Source organism: Lissotriton vulgaris, chromosome 8 (assembly GCF_964263255.1).
Source record: "Lissotriton vulgaris chromosome 8, aLisVul1.2, whole genome shotgun sequence".
NCBI lineage: Eukaryota > Metazoa > Chordata > Amphibia > Caudata > Salamandridae > Lissotriton > Lissotriton vulgaris.
In genome coordinates this window covers 322,461,438-322,476,297 of record NC_141696.1, presented here as the reverse complement: position 1 = coordinate 322,476,297, position 14,860 = coordinate 322,461,438, and positions in this window count along the sequence as shown.

Below are 14,860 nucleotides of genomic sequence, written 5' to 3'. Positions count from 1 at the left end.
AGGGACTCCAGCTTCGACTGTGACTCCTGTGCTCCACAGTTGTGCCGCACCAGCAGATAATTTTGTTGATAGCATCCCAGAGTGGGGCTACCACTTGTCCTTCAGAGTCCCAGAGGGGACTCCAACTTTACCAGTACTTGTTTTTGGTCACAGCTGTGCTGCAGATGCGGGCAGCTGCAACTTGTGGGAAACATTTCATTTTAGAGTCCCAGGGAGTAGGGACTCCCCAGGCTAACTTGCCCAGCTGCCCTGCGAGAGCGCGGGCAGCTGCCATGTGTTGAGGAGACTGACTGTGCAGGACAAAGGGCATTTTGGGCTCCAGGTAAGGCCAGTTGGCTTGGGGTAAGTTTATGGTGCTCTGTCAGGATGCCAGGCCCTGAAGGCGATATGATGGTATTTCCGTGGTGCACTACTGATTTGTGGCATAATCTGTTTTCTACCTACGAATGTATTTCTATGCCTAATGTATTCATGCCCATGATAATGCCATATGTGATGATGCCGAACATCATGCCAGGATGTTTAGGGTTGTGCCCACTGCTAATGGGGTGTGTAAGGTATTTACACTGCTAACTTTTTAACATGTTTGCCCTGCTGATGTTAAGTAGGATGCACTGTTGCTGATGTACCTTATGCCTAATATTTCCCCCTAATGCTTACCTTGATGGTTTTGTGTGCATAATGTACCTGATAACCCACTGTTAATGAGGGTTATGCCTATTTTTAAGCATACTGTGTTTTTATGCCTATTGAAATGCCTCATGTGTTTAGCCCACACTGATGGTGTTGCATTTAGGCTTAAGGTGAGGCCTGATTTCATACAATGATGTTTTCATTCCACGCCTGAGCTAAGGTGGATACCCCTAATGTTTTTGCTGATGATGCGTCGATGCTCACATGTTTATGTATAGTGTGATCCATGCTAATGAGGTTATACCCACAGGGCTATGCCTAACACCAATATATGATGCTTTATGTTCCTGCCTAATGCTAAGATGATGTTTCTAAGTGCATGGTCTTGCCAGTAGGTACTGGCTGTCACACATTTATTGCTGATGGTCTTACATTCATCCCCTGTGATGGTTCTGGCAGCGGCCCGATTGGCCCTGCCTTGTACATAATCCCCCTGTAAATTGCTACCTGGTGCCAGTTGGCACAATGTATATGCACCTGTGATGGTTCTACAATGTGTTTTACCTAATACACAAGTTATTTTTATACAACCTGTTGTGGAATCTCTTCTGTAGTGTGCCTAGTGTGTCGCCTGTGAGTGTGGGCTGTGCAGATGCTTTACACATTGCCCCGTAGTTTAGCCTACCCGCTCCACACCAAGCTACCCTGTTTCTAACATTGATAATCAGTATGACATGCTAAAAAACGTTCCCTGATGTGTGTAAAATAATGAAAGAAGGTCAAATGTATAATACTATAATCAACATGCTAGCATTATAAACATTATAGAAGCACAATGTTATGCGTTAAGTTTTATGTCTATGCATAATATTAGTAAACCTATAATGCTCATGCCATTGAAAGTTCTCTCAAATAATAATAAGGCTTTGCAACCTCCTGACCAAAAATCTTTTGAGAACTCATACAATTTTTGCGATAAAGTTGCTCTCTATTTCTTAGTTAAAATTCTGAGGATTTATTCAGATTTCAAAATTAATGATGATAAGTTTATCCCCTCGATTGACACTGATGACTTGAATTCTTCTGCCATCTTGTTTGTATATCCTCCAATATCTTCTCTGCAAGTCAAAAACTATCTTATGAATATGAAATCTGGTTCGCCTGATGATCCTTGCCCATCTAGATTATTGAAACTTGCTCCTGATCTGATTGAAACATTTTTGCTTAAAGTCATTAACCAGATATTAGAAACAGGAAGCTATTATTATTTCTCTACAGAAGAAACCAAATCGGGACTCAGAGGGCTTTAAAAGCCTTTTTCCCATCTAACTACTGCCCACTCCAGCAAAAATGTTAGAACAATGTACTAGCCAGGAGCTGGTCAAATTTATTAACACTTGTGATCTCCTGGATCCATCTCAGAACGGGTTCAGAAATGGTATTAGTACTAAATCTGTGCTTGTTGCCGCTGCAGATTTCATTCTTTGCCAGATTGACCAGGGGGGTGCTGCTATCTTAGTGATGCTGGACCCGTCAGCCACATTGGATACTACATCACCCTTGCACCTGGCCCAAAGTCTCCATCAAGTGGGAGTGAGGGCGTCTGCTTTGGACCTTCTCTGCTCCTTTTTGACGGACAGGGCCCAAACAGTTAGTTGTGGAGACTTTAGAGCTGGACTTTTAAGCTCCCCTGTGGGGTCCCATGGGGTCCTCCCTCAGTTTCACTCTGTGTACGTTCCCCTTGCCGCAGAAAGATTGCTCAGATCATCCTTCCCCAGGAAGGTGATTGTCTCAAGATTCCTCAAAACTAGATGGGGTTGCCACTCCTTTTCAGTGGTTGCAGCTAAATTTCGTAATACAAACATGTGCACATCTTGGTCCTGAAATCCTTCCCCCTGTTTTGCTAGTATCTCAAAACCTGGTTCTTCTCTGTTCGGTGAGTGTTATTCTTGGTCCCAGTGGTTGGTTCTCAATAAGCCATAGTGCTTTCAATATGTTATTACCTGCCTATCAACCCAAAGGAAAGAAAGGTGAGATTTCATAGGCGTATCATGGGAAAAAACTTCAATTTCCGTCTCATCTTCATTTATAGTTGGATAATAATTTTGGGTGCTTGATATATTTTTAAACTGTTAGTACTCTTCTAATGAATAACTGTTTAGTACTTCTTAGGTGCCACCCAATTGACCCAATAATCAACTGCTACTTGAATCGCAAATATAGTGAGTATAGTTGAATGGTGCCACAAACATTTCACACACAACAAAGTCAACAGTTTGCTTACTACATTTTTTAATAGATTCATGCATAGTAACGGTGGTAGTTCATATAACTCACATTTCCCAATGCATTATTCAAAATATGCTATCCACATCGGCGTTAAAACAAATTCAGACATGTTGTTGTCCTGATCAAGGTGAGAAATCCCAAGATGGAATTAGAAATCAAATAAATGCATTTAAATTATTCAACCTAGTGTTGCACTGTGGTTTTTCAGTCCCAGGAGCCCTGGAATGGTTCCAAATCTGTCTGTTGCTTTGTATAACTGCTGTCTGTTGTATATTTTGGATTCAGGGATAGTAGACTACCGAATTTACAGAAGTATATTTTGTTAAACCCCAACGTGGAAAGATTCTCAGCATTGACAGTTTGCTTCTAAATTTATTTCCACTCTCTCCATCATACTTTAAAACAAGCTTACAGGACTAAAATGAAAGCAAGAAATTCTACCAGCTTCATTTGTTCCCCTCCTTTTTAGGTTTTGCCTAGCGTGGGCATGCGCTAGAAAACCTTATGTTTTACAGTGGGGAACAGGGACTCGCCCCCTGCTCCCATTGGCTAGCTCCATAAATGGAGGCTAGCCATTGGGAGACGGCTCGGTCCGTCAATCCCGGACCAGATTCGGGGGCGTTCCTGAGAATTTTTCGCTTTTGGCGACGTCACGCTACGTTAGCCAAAAGCCCTCGAACGCCCCCAAATCTGGTCCGGCATTGAGCCGGCACCCGCCTTCCTGCTCGAGTGTGTTTGGTCGCCTTTCCCGCCCCCTCTCCCGCCCCCTCTCCCGCCCCTCTTCCATGCCGACCACGGCCGCCGGAAGAAGTCCAGGTGAGTGCTTTGTTTTTTTGTTTGTTGCTTTATGACGGGTGTGTCTGTTTCCGCCCCCCCTCCCGCTGTCAGTGTGTGGCCGTTCCCGCCCCCCTCCCGCTCTCCGTGCCTTTCTGCCCCCCCCTCCGTTGCATTGTAAATGCTTTTTTTTATGTGCTTGCTGTTTTAGTTTTTGTTTCAGAAGAAAAAATAGCCCAAACCAGAGTCAGGCAAGCCTGGGCTCGACATATTTTCAACCCGCTTTTACCTCTGCTCAAATCCCTGGCCTCAGGCGTAAAATGGCTACCCCGAAATGCAGCTTGAGTCATTGGAAAAGCTAATGACCCTCCAATTGTTACCTGATCCTCTGTGAACGGCCCTTCGCAGCCGTGAAGTAGTGCTAATGCCTGCCTCGCGCATGATGTGAGCCCTGGGGCCTCACCTGCCGTCAGAGAGGGGGGGGCTTAGGCCGCAGACCTGCTGGGTTTCTGTTGAAACTTTGGAGCATGCGGCGGGCGGAGGCTACCTGAGGGCCGGAAGAGGGAGGCGGAGTCGGCCTGGGGTTGTGAAGGAGGCGCCCACTGGGGCCACTCATTCGCAGGTTGCAACAGACGCTGGAGCTTTTCCTTAGTGACACTTTGAAGGGAGACTTGGCACATTCAGCAGGATTTATAGTTACCTGTGCCGGCAGCAGATAGGAAGGACCCGCCGAGGACCATGATGCGGAGGGTCGCGGCTCTCGGGCTGGGGTGCGCTCCTGGTGCTCTCCCTGGCAGTCTGTGGAGCTGCCTCTGCTGGTCTGACTACCACAAGTAAGTGTCGGTGTCCGAAGAGTCGCCCGCGCGGGAACACACCAGGGCCTTAGCTTGGTTACGCAGTGGAAGTTATAAACACCGGGGTCTGGGGGCTCCGTCCTGGCACAGTGCGGTAAACCATGGCTCGGAACCTGGGGGTTATTTCCCAGGGTTGCCTTCATTTCGTAACACTAACCCCTACGTTTTATTGTATTTCCGCCGCAGAGCCTTTCTTCTAGCCCACTTGCATTACGTTTTGTAGCAGTCAACTACTCGTGAAAACGTCTATACCAGCTGGCAGAACTGCACCCATTGCAGTGCCGGTCGCAGGTAGTAATTGCAGTTCAATGGAGATGCCCGGCTAGTGGGTGGGACTGGTCCACTGTTTGTGCCCACAATAACTTGTTGTCGCCTGCTTGTGCCTCCTTGTGCCTCCGTTTTCATGACCCTGTTGCCTGCTTGTGCCTCCGTTTTCGTGCCCCTGTTGCCTGCTTGTGCCTCTGTTTTCGTGACCCTGTTGCCTGCTTGTGACCCTGTTGCCTGCTTGAGAGTGCGAGTCCAGAGAGCGAGTCCAGAGTGCCAGTGATTGGCTGTGTATGTGTAGAGCTATGTGTGTGTGATACTATGTGTGTGATGCTGTATGTGTCTATAACAAGTTCAAACTGTGCACCTCTGTACCTGTGTATGTGTGCAGCTATGTGTACAAGAGCTAAGTGATGCTGTGTATGTGTGTGTGATGCTATGTGTGTATTATGCTATGTGTATGTGTGTAGCAATGTGTGGCTGTGTGTGTCTGTAGCTGTGTATGTGTGCAGATATGTGTCCAGGAGCTGAGTGATGCTGTCTGTGTGTAATGCTATGTGTGTGTTATGCTATGTATGTACAATACTGTGTGTGTGTGTGTGTGTGTGTGTGTGTGTGTGTGTGTGTGTGTGTGTGTGTGTGTGTGTGTGTGTGTGGAACTGTGTCTGTCTGTATAACTGTGCATGTCTGTAGCTGTGTGTGTATGTAGCTGTGTATGCAAAGCCTGTCAATGTGTGTAGAGGAGGAGCTCTGTGTGTGTGTGTGTGTATAGATCTGTGTACATATACCTATATGTGTGTATAAGTGCAAATGCAATAGGTCTCACATTTCGTAACTATAAAGCTATTTACTAGTCAACGACAAAGCCATTTGTTTATCTGTTTTACAAAAAAAAACATGCACAAGCAAGTCTGGGAGTGTGCATGATGCGAGTGCCTCCAGATATTATTTGCCTCTAGATATTATTTGCCTCCAGTCTTACATTTAGAGCACGCATTTTCCCAGACAGTCTTTGAAAGCTATTGAACGAAAAGAGGAGGAATCAAGACAGACTGTTTATGATAGCAATGGAAAGAGGGGACTTGGTATCGAATCCAACAGCTGCCATGATGCTATGGAAAGAAAGGACAAAGCATATTGACCCACTGTTGACACTATGGAAAGAATGGAGGAAGTATCAAAGAAAGATAGGTGGAGCATAAGAACCGAGCATGGGGATGCTCATCCATGAAAAAGGAGGCTGCTGTTCTTTCCATGCCCTCAGAAAGTTCTCTTTAGGCCACAGGCCCCTAGATTTGAATTGGCTTGCTACCTACCATTTTCAGAACAAAGAAAGGGGTGTGGCAGTTATTTTGATGAGGAGAAAAGATAATGGGCCAGAAAGTGTGTGGGGGGGCTCTGTGTGGGAGTGTGTGGAGGGCTCTGTGTGGATGTGTGTGGGGGGCTTTGTGTGGCTGTGTGTGTGGGGGGCTCTGTGTGGCTGTGTGTGTGGGGGGCTCTGTGTGGGTGTGTGTGTGGAGGGCTCTGTGTGTGTTTGGGGGGGGCTCACTGTGGGTGTTTGTGTGTGTCATTTGCGAGAGATAAAGCTAGTGGCATTGTAAATGACAATGCCATTTATTTATGTTAAAAAAACATAAATAAAAGTAATGTCAAGAGCAATGCCAATAGCTGTGTACCTGTGTATGTGTGCAGCTATGTGTACAAGAGCTAAGTGATGCTGTGTATGTGTGTGTGATGCTATGTGTGTATTATGCTATGTGTATGTGTGTAGCAATGTGTGGCTGTGTGTGTCTGTAGCTGTGTATGTGTGCAGATATGTGTCCAGGAGCTGAGTGATGCTGTCTGTGTGTAATGCTATGTGTGTGTTATGCTATGTATGTACAATACTGTGTGTGTGTGTGTGTGTGTGTGTGGAACTGTGTCTGTCTGTATAACTGTGCATGTCTGTAGCTGTGTGTGTATGTAGCTGTGTATGCAAAGCCTGTCAATGTGTGTAGAGGAGGAGCTCTGTGTGTGTGTGTGTGTATAGATCTGTGTACATATACCTATATGTGTGTATAAGTGCAAATGCAATAGGTCTCACATTTCGTAACTATAAAGCTATTTACTAGTCAACGACAAAGCCATTTGTTTATCTGTTTTACAAAAAAAAACATGCACAAGCAAGTCTGGGAGTGTGCATGATGCGAGTGCCTCCAGATATTATTTGCCTCTAGATATTATTTGCCTCCAGTCTTACATTTAGATCACGCATTTTCCCAGACAGTCTTTGAAAGCTATTGAACGAAAAGAGGAGGAATCAAGACAGACTGTTTATGATAGCAATGGAAAGAGGGGACTTGGTATCGAATCCAACAGCTGCCATGATGCTATGGAAAGAAAGGACAAAGCATATTGACCCACTGTTGACACTATGGAAAGAATGGAGGAAGTATCAAAGAAAGATAGGTGGAGCATAAGAACCGAGCTAGGGGATGCTCATCCATGAAAAAGGAGGCTGCTGTTCTTTCCATGCCCTCAGAAAGTTCTCTTTAGGCCACAGGCCCCTAGATTTGAATTGGCTTGCTACCTACCATTTTCAGAACAAAGAAAGGGGTGTGGCAGTTATTTTGATGAGGAGAAAAGATAATGGGCCAGAAAGTGTGTGGGGGGGCTCTGTGTGGGAGTGTGTGGAGGGCTCTGTGTGGATGTGTGTGGGGGGCTTTGTGTGGCTGTGTGTGTGGGGGGCTCTGTGTGGCTGTGTGTGTGGGGGGCTCTGTGTGGGTGTGTGTGTGGGGGGCTCTGTATGTGTTTGGGGGGGGCTCACTGTGGGTGTTTGTGTGTGTCATTTGCGAGAGATAAAGCTAGTGGCATTGTAAATGACAATGCCATTTATTTATGTTAAAAAAACATAAATAAAAATAATGTCAAGAGCAATGCCAATAGCTCTAACTTTAACAAAGGCAAAACCATTGCATTGTAAATGCTTGTTATTCTTTTTGCTCTTCAGAGTCATTACCTCTGCCCTAAATGAAGCAGCAAGAGGTACCAAATTATTATTAATACACAGCCAGTCAGCTAATTGTTGCAATACTAGGTGACTATAAAGCAGTTACAGTGGGTCCACCAATAAAGTTATGTGGGGAGGAGATGGCACAGATTTTCTGTGACTGTAGGTAAAATCAATTAGCCTGCAAAGCTGCAGCCAACTGTTTAACCTAAACAGATTTGCCTAGAATCTGAAGGCAAAAGACGCATAGATGATAGTGTTATGTTTATATTGTGCACATAGGCTTGTGACTCCCGCTGGGCTCGCGTCGGCATGTTCTCGTGCCTTTGAGCTTAGCGTTCTGTCACGGAGCCGTTAGAAGGAGTGGGGAGCCCGGCACTGCTGATCGGGTTTTTCTGTGCTAATACTTCATTCAATAAACAAAACTACCACCACTAAATACCGATTTCTGCTTTACATATACAAAATTTTGTGGCAACTTGGTCCAGGCGGTGCGACACCCATCTTAGATAGACGAGATGAAATTGTCGTCTGCCGAAGTCCGTTGACGAGCAGTCGGAAGCAGTTCATAGCCTGAAGAAAACCCGACAGCATGCAACTCACAAGGTACAGAGCTGAAAGTGAACCTTTGTGAGGACAAGGACAAGGTACGTGGATTAAATTTTTAAAAACAAAAGAGACAGTGTTTTACCTCGGCGCAGAGACTAGGATTGAGGCGTAGGCGCAGCTGACTGAGGCACAATCACTTCGCATCACGGAGTGGACATAAATAACGTGATACAGCGCCCCCACAGCTTTTGGACAGAATTAAAACGGAAATACTGGTGCTTAAAGCGGCGAGACTTATGTTGTGGGCCCCACTAGTCGAAATAGACATTAGACTGTAAAGAAAGTAAGCCTCGTACTGCGCATCTTGACAGAAGTGCTGCATGCTTTAAAGAAATTGCTGCACACTTTCTGGACATTCGAACACAGACAAGACTGTTACTGCACATTTGGACAGAAGTGCTGCATACTGTAAGGCAAATTGCTGCGTGTGCTTACTTGAAGAGTTAACCATTTGTTCTCCTTTGTTCAAGTGCATCTTCGCTTTCAAACAGCTTCGTTAGTGTTTGTTTGTCAACTGTGATACACACACATTATTTACAGCTGCTGTGATACACACATTCTCGACAGCTGTGATACACACACAGAACAACGTGTATCACCTCACTCACCATTACTAAAAATGAATGTTAATAATGCAATTCAGGCACAGGTTCCATTTTTAGTTGTTCCTGGGGAACCGGCCATGGAGTGGGATGATTGGTGTGAGGCATTTGAAAACTACATTGTAGCTTTAGAAGGAATCAAATTGTCTGCAGTTAGGATGAAGGCATTATTATTAGGAGCATTAGGTAAGGAGGGACAAAGAATTTTTAAATATTTACCAACTCCACCAGTCAAGATTGAAGATGTTTATAAAGATGCACTGTTCAGATTATATACCAGGTTTGCTAAACAGGAGAATATTGTGATGAGAAGGCATACATTTTATACTCAGCCACAGAAACAAAACAAATCTATTGATGAGTTTGTTTCCAGGTTAAGGGAGTTGTCTGTAAAATGCCAATTTGGTAGCATGCAGGACGAAATGATTAGGGATCAGTTGATTGTCCAATGTTACAGTAAAAAGACCCAGGAGAAGTTATGGGCTGCTAAAAACCCTTCCCTTACAGAGGCTATTACCATAGAAAAAGTGGCAGAAGAAAGCGATAGGTGCATGAGGGAGCTGAAAACTATTCAACGAGGTAAAACTTCTGAGGTTGAGGTAGTACAAATTGAGTGTAGCGAGACGATAAGCCCTATACGCACAAAACATGCACAAAGTTCGCAAACAGGTAATAGAGGTACCACTTCATATGCTAAATCAACACTACCGAACAAGCATAGACAAAACATACCCTCGTGCAATTGGTGCGGAAGTCCTTTCCATCTGGCGGATTAAAAAACTTGTACTGCTTTGACAAAAGACTGTTTAAAATGCGGTAGGAAGGGGCACTTCGCACGTATGTGCAGGTCAAGTATTAATAAAAAAGTTGCAATTTGAAAGGTTATCAAGGGGTAAGCATTGGAGTGTTGGGGTATTTTGAAGCATGCATCACATTCAGAGGAAGAGTTACCCCTGGTAAGATTTTGTTTCACCTCATGGTCCTGCTATTCTAGGCTGGTTACACCAGTATGATTTAAACATTAGAATAGATCCTAGGGCTGAACCACCAGTCATGTGTGTTGATGGTGATGGTGGCAATTTAGAAACTATTTTGAGCAAATATGGGAAAGTATTCAACACAGTGTTGGGAGAGGCATTAGGGTACCAACATGTCATTAAGATTAAAAAGAATGCTGTGCCCGTCAAACATGTTGCAGGTAAAATACCCTTGTCTGCCAGGGATGAGGTGAGGAAGATTATCAATTAAATGCTTGATGAGGACATTATTGTGCCGGTAGAGGCAACACAATGGTTATCTCCAGTTGTCATCACACAGAAACAGGATGGCTCTTTGAGGTACTGTGTAGATATGAGAAGCTTAAATAAAGCAGTAATAATGGACAATTTTCCTTTGCCAAACATCAATGAGATCGTTTTAGGCTTGGGTAGTGGTAAGGTGTTCTCTAAGCTCTACCAACGAAGCACTTACCATCAAATTAGACTCCATCAGGATTCAAAGGAGTACACTTCATTCATCACCCCGGAGGGCACCTACCAGTTCAAAAGACTTCCTTTAGGACTATGTTCAGACGCAAGTGCATTGCAAAGGATTATTACGGATATCCTAAAGAACATTGAACTTGTAGTCTTTTTTCAAGATGACATATTAATATACGGCTTGGACTCAAATGATCACAATTCTATTTTAGATAAAGTATTGTCGTGTTTAACAAAAGCTGGCTTAACGTTACGTAAGGACAAGTGTGTTTTTGCAGTCAAAGAAGTTGACTATCTAGGATACCATGTTACTGGGAATGGAATCCAACCTAAAAAAGATCTTGTTAGTGCAATACTCAATGTGGCAGAGCCAGATGATAAAGAGAAACTACGATCGTTTATGGGCATGGTGAAATACTATGCGAAATTTGTAAAAGAACTTCACAGAGAAGGTTTAACCTCTAAGAGATATCTTGAGAAAAGGGAAAGTGTTTACGTGGGAGCTGTACAAAAAGATGCTTTTGAGTTAATCAAGAATAATATTGTGAATGCTAATATACTTTCAAGTTTTGTACATTCCTTACCTACATTTGTGACTGTGGATGCAATTTCTGTGGGCATTGGGGTGGTCTTAACACAGAAGCGTGGTGGTCCATTAAACACAGTTGCTATCGCATCTCATTCGTTGACTACGAGTGAGAGAAATTATTCGGTCATCGAGCGAGAGGCGTTGGCGGCTGAATGGGCAACAAGATATTATAGAGTTTATTTGTGGGGAGTTCAATTCACACTCAGAACTGACCACAAACCTCTGTTGAAGGTGTTGGCTCCTGGTGGCATCAAGAATTGTTCAGGCAGACTGGCTAGATTGGCAGTCAGTGTTTAAGATTTTACATGCAATGTAGAATATGTACCTGGTTGGTGCAATAGTGTGGCGGATTGTTTATCCAGGCTGCCAGACACCAAGGTTAGGCCAGAGAAGTTTGTAAAGGGGAATGTTGTTGCTTATTTGGAAGACCTTGCAGAGGATCTTTCTAAGTTAGTTTCTAAAGACGAATGGATACAGGCCATGAAAGAAGACCAGCTTATGGGAAATCTAGTTAGGGTGTGTAGGGAAGGGGTTTCCAGACAGAGCACAGTACCACCTAATATTAGACCTTATGTCCAACTGCAGGATGAAATATCAATGCATGGGGATTTCATTTTAGTAAGAGGTGAAAAGTACATTCCACCGGAGTCATTAAGGCCTCGCATCATTGGCCTGGCACATGAGCGTCATTTGGGCCAGACTCTCACTGCCAGACATCTCAAAGAAAACTTTTGGTGGCCGGGGATAGACTCTCAAGTTAGGGCTTGGGTGGAACGCTGCGAGCCATGTAGAGAGTCAGAGAAAAGGCTTCAAGTAGGAGCGAGTTCCCAGTTTGGTGGATAGGTGGTATCTGAGGAAGGGGTTTGGAAAAAGTTTGCATTGACTTTATAGGCTCCTTTCATGAATTTCAGGAGAATGAAAAATGTGCGATGTTACTAGTTTACTCAGCTTCAAGGTGGGTTGAGGTTGCGTTCATGAAAAGTATTAACGCACAGTCCACTATCAAAGTACTTAACAACATTTTCAGGAGCGAGAGTTTTCCGGCCATGGTTTTGTCAGATAATGGCACACAGTTCACATCCAGGAGATGGAAGAATATTTGGCTCACGTAGGCTTGAAACACTTGCACACGTCACTTTATAATCCCCAAAGTAATGGCCTGTGCGAGAGAGTGAATAGGTTGGTCAAGGCTACTATGCAACTTGCTTTGGCTTCTAATTGGTCTGTCCAGAGAGAAATTAAGTAAATGCTTTGGGCATATCGCACAACTGTACACCAAAACATAAATAAGACACCCTTTGAGCTCATGAGGGGGAGATTAGCTGGTACGAAATTACTTCCCACATGGATGCAAAAGTCAGATTTGTCAACGGATCACCACACTGTCACGTTTGGCAGGACGAGTATATCTGAGGGTGATCTAGTTACGGTCAAACCTGGCGGGAACCATAGAATGTGTAACAAGTTCAGGGGACCTTTTCAGGTAAAATCTGTGTCTGATAACTATGTCAGATTACAAAATGGTCTGACATGGAACCTCCGGAGGGTAGTTTTTTATCAGAAAAAAGATAAGTGTCCAGGGTCACAGTTACATACATCACCTCCTCGTCAGGTTATTGACGTGAAGGGGGCTAGACCTGTTTGCCAGAAAAAAACACCAACATATTTGAAGGATTTTGCTTAATGTTTTAGAAAGGAGTGGGTAGGATTGTAATTTCTGCCACTGTTAGTCAATGAATTTTTACTGTTTCTGTTCTTGCAATTTTCATTTCACCATATTTATGTTTTTATCTCTCACTATTTGTATGACATTTATCATTAGAGTGCAATAGTTTTCAAATTGTTATGTATCCAACTTATGTTTATTCTTTTGTCATTATTTCAAGTCAAAGGAAAGGAGATGTGTTATGTTTATATTGTGCACATAGGCTCGTGACTCGCGCTGGGCTCGCGTCGGCATGTTCTTGTCCTGCTTTATATATACAACAGATAGACGGAACAAGACGGAATGTAGAGCAAATGAAGCATTCTCCCCCAGTCAATAGATGTGGGTTGAATCCATTGTCCTTTTGCTCACCATGCACACCATGTTACCCCAGCTTAGACCCAGCCATATGTAAATCAGTCTAAACCCCATGCCTCATGGGAACAGTCCAGAACGAACTGCAAAGCCAAGTCCTCTCTGGACCTGAAACAGGCATCCTGGGACTGGTGTTGGAGCATCATCCCTCATCAGCCAGGCTAGCTTGAATCCAGTGGCACAGTGAGTCCGGGACCCACGTCTGGGCATACCCAGCGCACTTAGGGCAAGAAAGCAAAAGACACACAGATGATGGATGGAATACAGAGCATATTAAACATTCTCCCCCAGTCAATAGATCTGGGTTAAATCCATCATTATTTTGCTCACCATGCCAACCGAGCTCAGACCCAGCCATATGCAAATCAGTCTTGATCCTGTGCCTCATGGGAACAAACCAGACTGAACTGCCAAAATTGTTCTTTTTGCATTCAAATCCGAAGACAGCAACTTTTTTATTTCGTTTTATTAGGTCTCGGCTAAGCGCGCGGAAGCGCATTCGCCGAGAACCTATTGTTGGCGTGTGTGCTTCCCAGGAGATAATCCTGGTCGCGCGCATCGCCTTGGAGGCGATTTCAAACTGACATGCGCACAAGTACGAGCGCTGTTGCAAGTTTCTTGCAATGCGCGCAGCTCAAATACAACACACGGATGGGCATAAACAGAAACACACACACAAGGGCACACGCACGCACATACATACAGAGACACACCCCCCCACACATACACACACGCGCGCGCACACACACACAAGTGCACCGAGCCCACCCCCGCCGTCACTGTCGCACACATACATACACACACAAGCATACACACACACACACAAGTGCACCAAGCCCCCCCAGCCCTTTGGAACTTACCGCGCCAATGTCGCGCAAACTCCTGCTGGCAGCTCCGGGGCTCTCCACTGCTCACAGGAGCCCCGGGGCACGAAACGCATTCACTTCGCCTGCCTCCTCTTCCGGTCCGGACCAGTCCCCGCCCCCGTCACAGGCAACCTTGCCTGACTTCCGGTGCGGCCGCGGCGGGATTCCAGGGGCATTTTTTGCACAAACCTTGTTTTCTCCAGATTTTCTCATTAATGCCTCGATGTAGAGAATTTCAGCGAAGGTTAAGGCCCAAGCTTCAAGGCACTTTAAGGCAGTCGCTGATTTAATTATTGGCCACAGTGGTGCAATGGCCCCATCATCCGCCCCCGTTTCTCTTTCTGGGATTTGTCTGTGTGCCCCTATCGCCAGGAAATGGGTGGAGGAAATTGTAAGCATTTAATATTGAAATGTAAGCAATATATTTGCAAAGCACCCTTGCCATCTTGTCAGCCCGCACGGGTGTTTCAGAGCCCGGGCAGAGGACGGACGCTTCATGATCAGCCAGAAATTAGCCCATTTCAGCCTGTGGCAGGGCTTCGACAGTTCCCTTTGGAACGAGCCTTGGCTCCCATCTTGCTTTCTCAGAAATACAGGACCCGAGTGTGTGAGAGGTCAAATACCGGCAGCGAAGGCGAGTGAGCAATAAGCAGCTCATGGTCACAAAACTGCAGGAGGTAACTGACATGGTAGTGGCAGGCAGGACAAGTACCTGCATGGAATTGTAGCATAAAATTCGGGCCTCCTTTCAGGGAGGCAGAGCACTGCTTTACAGCCTGTGCATAGACCGGGATTCTATGTAATAGATGCATACTGCAAAATGGAAGGATTAT